The sequence below is a fragment of the Carassius auratus genome, chromosome 46 (assembly GCF_003368295.1).
Source record: "Carassius auratus strain Wakin chromosome 46, ASM336829v1, whole genome shotgun sequence".
Taxonomy (NCBI): domain Eukaryota; kingdom Metazoa; phylum Chordata; class Actinopteri; order Cypriniformes; family Cyprinidae; genus Carassius; species Carassius auratus.
Genome location: NC_039288.1, coordinates 3,599,838 through 3,608,584, shown reverse-complemented (window position 1 = coordinate 3,608,584; position 8,747 = coordinate 3,599,838). Strand labels below are relative to the sequence as shown.

The 8,747-nt window shown below is 33.7% G+C and overlaps 1 long non-coding RNA gene across 1 annotated transcript; it reads right to left on the bottom strand.

Moving 5' to 3' along the window:
• Positions 1–5,509: 5,509 nt before the first annotated feature.
• On the bottom strand, positions 5,510–6,869 carry LOC113063710 (uncharacterized). Its single transcript, XR_003278724.1, has 3 exons — positions 6,637–6,869; positions 6,443–6,515; positions 5,510–5,577 (listed from the first exon to the last, which is right to left on the bottom strand). It is a non-coding gene; the product is annotated as an uncharacterized LOC113063710 (long non-coding RNA).
• Positions 6,870–8,747: the final 1,878 nt, after the last annotated feature.

The following is an 8,747-nucleotide window of genomic DNA, read 5'->3' as shown; positions in this document are numbered from 1 at the left end:
AATACACTTAAAAGACTAAATACCTTATGCCATTTTTCTTATGTAGAAAATGCATCTTGATTTAAGAATCTTCAGATATTTTGACTCGAAACAAAAAGACAAATACAAAGTGAGAATTTTTGTTGTTGTCATTACTCTTAAGAAATGCAACAGTTTTGGATTAGAGAAAATTTAATTATGTGGAAAGAGCAGAGATATGTGGAAAAAGCTTTTGCACATTGAAATGGACACTGAATTATATTTATTTAATATTTAAAATGTTTGTAAACTTGTTTTGTATTACACATTTATTTATATATTTTTTTTGTCCACTACAATAGACACCATTTCTCAGATATTAGCCATACTTATGACCAAGAGTTTAAACCTATAGAGAGTATGTGAACTAGTCTTGAAGATTTTAAAAAGTGAACATATGCTTTAACAATGCAATGTAGTGTGTAATGCTATAAAATGTAGAAAAAAGGTTGTTGATGTTAATGTATGAATGTATGTATATGTCAGTGGGTGTTTATGTGTACTTGCTGTTTGATTTGATAAATATATGCACTGAAGCTGAACTGAAGCTGTGAAGCTTAAAAAGGGATAGTCCACGCAGAAATTACAATTCTGTCATTTATTCACCCTCAAGTTGTTCCAAACCTGTATGAATTTCTTTCTTCTGCTGAAAACAAAAAAAGATATTTTGTAAAACCCCCCCCCCCCCCCCCCCCATTTTTAAACAAAAATGAAAGAATTTACATTTCTGGGTGAACTTGAACATGAATCTTTGAATTGGTGTTGTGGCTTGGATTAGCAGCAGTCAACAGGCTGACAGGATTGTTGGCCGATGATTATTCAACTCCAGTTCAATATTTAAGAATTAATTTGTATCTTTATTTACGTGAGTCAAATTAGGTTAAGTAGTACCCTTCTAATAAGCTTTGACTAACTGTTTATAGAAAAGATTGCATTTTATTTATACTTTCAGTTCTGTGAGGCTCTGCAGAACTGAGTGAGAGCGAATTGTCAGAAAGAATCATGGGTAAGCCATCCCTTTGGGGAAACCCTCCCCAATCGAACATGTATGATGCAATCATCTGACAGCCGCCTTCATCCTCCCATCATCTTCTTTATTGTTGACATTACTTTGTGCTCTATTGGTCCTATCAGAAGCCCACTTCTGTCATAAGAACTCATTGACCTCCATTTGACAGCAGACTGGGATAAGATGCTAAGTACGAAGTTAAAGTGCAGACAGTCATGTTGTTTCAGATAACAATTAGACTGAAATAAAGCATTCAGCTTTAGGTTGATCAGTTCTCCCTTTCTTGATTAACCAAGAAAAATATATGATTAAAATGTATTACCCAGTACGATAATGTGAAAGCAGTCATATACAGTAATGAAACTCTAAAATTAGGGTATCGATGTACACTTAAAAATGAAAAATACAGCACAATACTGGCAGTTTTAATAATGTGAATCATTCACACACAAGAAGGCTCTTTGAGAAATACAATTAATTGCTTTATTGGATGCATTATTGATTATTTTAGAGCGACTTGCATCTACTTGAGAGCACCCATGTGTAGCCATTTGAAATGATTTGTACTGTTAATTGATTGAAGCCTGGAAATTTCGAGCCTATCCTGGATACTGAAGGCTCCAGTAGAATCCCTTCTCCTTGTAATGAACTTGTGAAATACCGGTTAATCCACAGATCTATGATAAGTGCTACACTTTTGCCTGTAATGGGAAAGATAATGACGGAATGGAATCACTGATGCCAGACATACTGGTGTGTCACCCAGACAGAATCCCCTGTGAGTGTGAGATGAAAAGGAGACGTAATTAGCCAGTTGGATTTACAAGCGGTCCCACTGGGTGCCTGGACAAGGCATGCATACCAACTGAATTCAGAAGCACATACTTTTCCAACTTACAGATGCTTCAATTTCTGATTAAGATACTTGGAAAAAGCTGTAAAATGTTTATAATTTTAACAGATAAACTCTAAATTCTCTTAACTTATGAGATTTTTAAAACGGTTTGACCTTAACATGTAATTTTACTGTAAAATTTATGGTTTTGCAAGTAAAAACTATGAATTGCCATATCATTTACAGTGTAAAACAATAAAGGTTTACTGTGTGAGACATTATATATTATTTTATTTCATTTAATAATGTTTCTGTTATCAGTATTTTAAATTATTGTGTTTTGTTATACATGTTCTGCTTGTTGATTTATTTAATTGCTGTGTTTTATCATGTTTTTTTTTTTTTTTTTTTGTCTTTGTGTATATGACTGTGTGCTTTCAAAGTATTGGCCTTGTGGCTTTTTATTGTTCCACCTGCATTATTATGTTGGTTATCAGACCAAAAAAAAAAAAAAATACATTTTGATAATTTAAGTAGCCCGGTCCAGTTTTTAAATAAAAAAATACCAAGCATCAATATCCTGTCATCCTGTAACACCAGACGTACTGTCACATTCTATGTATGTATGTATGTATGTAAAAGGACAATGTATGTATGTTTTTTTGTAAGAGTAGAAATGATAAAGCAAGTCTTGCACATGTATTTCCTGGTCTGAGAGTGAATTCCTGCTTAAATAGGAAGTAATGGATACCCAAAAAAGGTAGAAATATATGTATGTAAAAGGAGAATGCATGTGTGTGTGAAAGCAAAAAAAGTATGTATGTGTAAGGAGAATGTATGTGTGTGAAAGCAAGAATACATGTACAGTATGTGAAAGGAGAATGTATGTGTGTGAGAGTAAAAATGTATGTATGTAAATGGATAATGTATGTGTGTGTGAGAGAGTAGAAATGTATGTGAAAAGAGAATGTATGTGTGTGAGAGTGCCAGAATGAATTATGGCTTGTACGGCCCCTCATAGAGAAACCAGGCTCAGACAACGTTACCATATTATTTAAGACTTTAAAAACTATGAAAATATCTTGTGCAGAGCACTTTTATGTGGCTTTTTGAAGTTTTGGAGTAGAGCACTTCGCGGGACTGTTTTCTTCATCCCGCTCCCGCCCGCGCCCGCCGAATTTCTGACCATTACTGCCCACTCCCGCAACATATGTGTTACAATCCCGCCCGCTCCCGCAATATGTATGTCCACTCCCGCCCGCACCCGCAAAACTCTGAGAATTTATTCCCGCACAATAATAGAGATGCATTGATTTTGTGTCTTCTCCCGTCCCACAGGAACAAAACAAAAAAAAAAACACGTATTTGTATTGATATTATTAAAGAGATTCATGGGGTTGTTTGTTTCGTTTCCCTGGCCTAAATGTAAAATAAAAAAAATAAAAAATAAAATAAAACAATACATTCAAATATAATTTTGTTTTTATCAAAAACTTTGCACATAAAAAAGACTGCTTTGCAAAAAAAAAAAAAAAAAAAAAATACATACTATGATAAACTAGGCTACATGAAAAACAGCAGTTTTACAATTATTAGCCAAATGTCGCACACTCTTAAAAATTGTCCCGTTAAAAAACAGTAAGTAACTGGCAGCACAGTTGCCAGCAAGTTACTGTTAAATTAACAGTGTCTTGCTGTTGTTGAAATTTACAGTTTTTTACTGTTTTTGGTAATACAGCATAAAGCTGTTATTTTATAAATTAACAATAAATTACTGTCAAAAGCATTAACAGTTAGTTGATGTTTTTTTTTCTTTTAACTGTAAACTACAAACTACACACTGCTAAGAAAAAAAGGTGGAATTATTTTTCTAGATATTTCTTTAATTTTATGAATTAACCCTTTGAAGTCTTGCTATAAAACCATGTTTTAATACAACATACAGATATAGCCTTTGAAACATTAAAAATTCAACACAAAGTGTAACTTCAAATTTGTTTTATTAAAACTTGAAAAAAAAGCCACTTTAAATCACAAAATATTCTCAAAATTAGTGGCTGATGCAAGTGGAATGACTAAAACTTAAGCCTCAGAGTAAAATTTCGTTTAACAGAATAAACAAATAATTTACATAACATTAGAAAAAACTAAATGAGTGACTTTAGCGAACTGCTGAGAGAATAAGAATTACTAAATTATAAGTGAATAAGAGTTACTGAATGAAGAAATAATTCAATGATGAATGAAGTTAAAATGTAGGTATTCAAGAAGGAACACCTGAAAAAATTGTGCGACTAAACACACTAAAAACATGTTTTTATCATGTGTGAAGAGTATGTGTACGGTGTGTGTGTGTGGTATGTCAGTGGATGAGTGAGTTCACTTATATGAAGTCCCACTCAAAGTCCATTAGCTTCTTAAGTAGACTGGCAACCCGAGTGTTGACTGATTTCTTTTTGTGGCCGACCTTCCCTGTCCGCTTTGATATGACTGTCCACACTTGGTGCCTTTTTAAGGATTTATTCCAATGAAGCACCTGAAAAACAAATGCATACATTCAGAATTAGTGTGGGTAAAATTTTACATAACGAGAATGTGAATAGAAATTATCATATGATTCTAAGCATCTAACCTCTGAATAAATTCCAATGTGGAAGCAGCCTCAGCTTGGTACTCCACATTGAAATTGTAGAAAGTTGAAAACACAGCAGCAAGTCCAGACAGAAAACTTGGCTGGATGCCCTCACAGATTATTTGCCCCTCAAAACTAATCATCCATTTATGAATGCAGCTTCCTGGTTTTTCACCTAAAACATTTCAAAGAAAAAACAATGTCAGACAGTCATATAACACTAATTTTCTACTGCCAGATTGCAAACAAATGCAAGGGAAACTGAAATGATTTTACCTAGTCACAAAGCCCTGTTCTTTTAACATAACATATGCATTTCAAAATGCTGATTGTGGACTGGTCTGGACAGACACTGAAGTCAACATGTGCATTATACGGTGTATTGTGAAATAGTTGCTGCAATTTTTATGATGTATTTAACACAATATTTTTGCTCAGTACAGTTGAAGGGTTAAAAAAAAGTAATTAATTAGTCCCCCTCACTTTCAAAGAGTTTTCATTTTCAAAACAAAAATGAAACTATTTTTAATATTCTTTCATCATTTCTGTTCATTAAAAGTCCAGTCAAATCCAGGTTAAATGGAAACTCATACGCGCTAGCCTGACAGACCAGAACAAACCTCACGTCAAGCAAGCATGTTTGAGCTTATTTGCTGTATGCTCAGTGATGAATGTTTATACACAAATAAACAAATAAAATTCATACATTTACAAAAATTTATGAAACATTTTGAAGCATCAAAGTTTTTTTTTTTTTTCAATTGATTAACAAAAATGCTGAAAGAATTGTATTAATATATTAATTTGTTTTTCAAAGATGAATAAAAGTCTTAAGAGCTTGGAATGACATGAGTGTTGGTAAAAGATAGCAGAATATTTATTTTGTGTGACCTGTCCCTTTCAGTGTTGTACAGAAGCATTTACCATGTTTTTTGAAATACAGAAAAAAACATTCTTGATGGCTTATGTAATAAAATAGACTATACATTCATATAGTTCTATACTGTACATACCAAAGAGTATCAGTTGAGGAGTTGAAGGTAGTTCAAGTGTCCTTTCTACATCAGCTGCAGTGGAAGATGCCTAAGAAACAGTAACAATGATGAGGACACAGAGACAAAATACACTAACAATATTTTTGATGAAAAATATTTAAGGAATTATCTGCATATAGTGGACTTCAATGGTGCAATGATGTGGACTTTAAGATGGGAATAAAACTGAGTTAGTGTATCACATTTGTCATTGTGTTGTCTGTAAAGATGTGATTTTAAAGCTGCTAATTTAGCAAATTTCCTGTTAAAGTCCTGGATGCAACAATGAAGAAACAAGTTAGGGGTATTGCTGTGAATCCTCATGTGCTTCACATAGACCACTGGAGTACTGCATTGCTGCCTGCATAACTGACACCCAAACATGCTGACAAGTCAAAATGGACAGTCTTTGGGAACGAAAAAACGTAACTCAAACAATCTCAACAATAACAAAAGAAAATCTCCACAAAAATAAAACTGCCATTGGCCTACTGTACTGGGTAAAGTAACATTGCAATACAAACCAACAATGCAAAATAAATCAACATGAATTATTCTTACTGATTATTATATCGCGTAACTTATTCTATCAAGCCAACTTGGATCGAAGCAATCCAAAATACAGCCAACAATAAAGTAACAAAACGACAACACTATTAAGAAAAACTTCCCTCGGAATACAGTTATGTACAAATTAGAAGAACAAGCTTACCCAAATTCGCAAGCACAACGTTATTGAAATCAACGTTTTGTCTAATATACACTATTAGGCATTAAATGAAAAGATAGCAAGCTAAAATTAGCAAACGAGAAGACGATAATTTCAGCGTGTTACAGATACATCAATATTACTTCGTTGCTATTGTGTTAAAGGCTTACTTTGCAGAATTTATATCATGTTTGATTAAACTCACCTTGTAATCGGGGAATATCTGAATCTATCCAGCTCCAATCTATGATGCCGTTGGAACGTTGACGATTTTAGCACTGAAATGGACATATTAAACAGTTACAGCCTCAGCATCCACTTATCAAAGTTATTTGCACAGTTATTTGCAATTGCAAACGTGTATTTTGTGTGAAAGGAGCAAGGCAAAGGTGCACTCACCGGTTAAATCACAATATAAAGACGGATGGAAATCCACATGTGCTCGCTGCAGCTTTCTGTTCCCAAAATACTGTTAAGTACTGTTTTCTTTCCTTCGAGCAATAAATACGGTAAAATAACGTTAAATTTTATCTAGGTCATTTCACCGAACGTAAATAAACAGGTAAGCACTGCTTTTTAAAATAACGGGTTTATACTGTTAAAATTTTGACGTAAATTAACAGCAATTTTTAACAGTGCAGGTGTTCTGTTTGAAAAATACAAATAAGAATAAAAACATTGAAACTTAGGCAGCCTGCTCAATAACACTGGCATCATCACGTCTCTTGACCTAATTTACAAATGGCAACGAGGGGCTGTGCTCAAAAAAACAACACTAATAAATAACATTAGGTTCTTTTCTACATCATCTATTGACATCTTCTCCATCATGTCGCTAGGCAACCTCCCTATCCCGCTGTGTTTTTTTTAGCCGCCCATTCCCGCCAGCAGGAAAAATTCGAACCGCCCGCTCCCGCGAGATTTGCATTGGGTCCCGCGGGACCTGGCGGGACTCAATCCCAATGCAGCCCTCTATTTTGGAGCCTCTGGTCACTAAATGCTGTCAAATTATATAAAAGAACAGTGTGAACAGTCTGCTTAAGTTAATTTGTGTTACATTGACACAGGTTTTGTTACAACATGATCTAAGGAATTGCCTTTATAGTATAAAAAACAAGCTCTTAAACTGTAGTTACATTCTTATCACCAGTCTAAGTGGCTACAGTACATCTGTGTCAGAGAAATGGACACATTCAACATCTAAAAGCAAGTCTACAAAAAGAATACTAACGCCAGTGTGTTAGCCTGTGAGCCTTTGGGGAATAATTTATTGACTTTTGAATAAAACAGTCATTGTGGTAATCAATAATGGATCAAATTATGTCTAATACTGACTGAGAGGTAATGTATATTTTATGCCTACAGTTTAGGAAGAGCAATTGGAAGTTTTTTCTGAGAGAACACTGATCATTTGGGGTTTAATTGGATTGTTATAGATTGTTATAGACGGTACACTTTCATTCCAGGAAATTGGCTTAATCTATATTTCTTATTTGTATCTTGGAATGAAATACTAAATCATGTAATGGTCATATATATTAACTGTTTTATGGATGGTAACTGTGATATTATTAATGAAATCTTATTAGTAATTAGTTACACTTCTTGTTACTGCAAACAGTAGCCTAATATTATTACTAGTAACTATTTACTGCCCAACACTGGTTGCTAGGCAACATGGTTGCAAACACACACACACACACACACACACACACACACAGAGTGTCAGTTGGAAGAGCAAGATTTGATAAATGCTGAAAGTAACCACTTAATTTTTAAAAAGCATTTTGATTTTACGATTCCTGGATGAAATCACTTGCTTATGATCAAAGACAGTGAGAGCTGATTTTGGGGAATATAGTCAAATCAGAGCAAAATTATTATTGATCCAGTCAAAAATCTCTCTAAGTGCTTTGCAACCAGAAGCTTTAACTTAGCTTTGTCTACCTAAAACTATGTGAAGTACAAGATCAGTAAATCTGATAAAAGACAGACAAAGTCATCCAAATAAAATAAATTGTTTTATATATTTAAAAAATACAAATTAATTAAAAAAATTTAAATACATTTGGGCCAAAACGAGTCTACTGAACAGCAGTGTTTAATGTGCATACTGTACACATACAGGAGGATTGCAGTGTGTGTGTGTGTGTGTGTGTTTGTGCGTGTGTGTGTGTGTGGAGTAAACTCTAAAAATAGTTCAATTCAAAAGTTTAGTTTATTGTAAAACATGATGAAGATCAGTTGATAGGCTGTCAATTCATTAAAATATAAGCTGTTTCCTCTAATTATGTTTATTCAGTGTAGTGAATCCACTTCTCCACTGACATCCATTAAAAAGAAATAACAATAAAAATGCCTCATGGTCTCCTTTGCCAAGTACTGCCAAAGTGGAAGTGTTAGCTTTTCTTTTTTTTTTTTTTTAATAAAATGTATTTAATATTCTGTCCTGTCAAGCACTTCATGTTTTCAACTGCATGTTTATGTGTGAAAAGTTCTATACAAAAAAA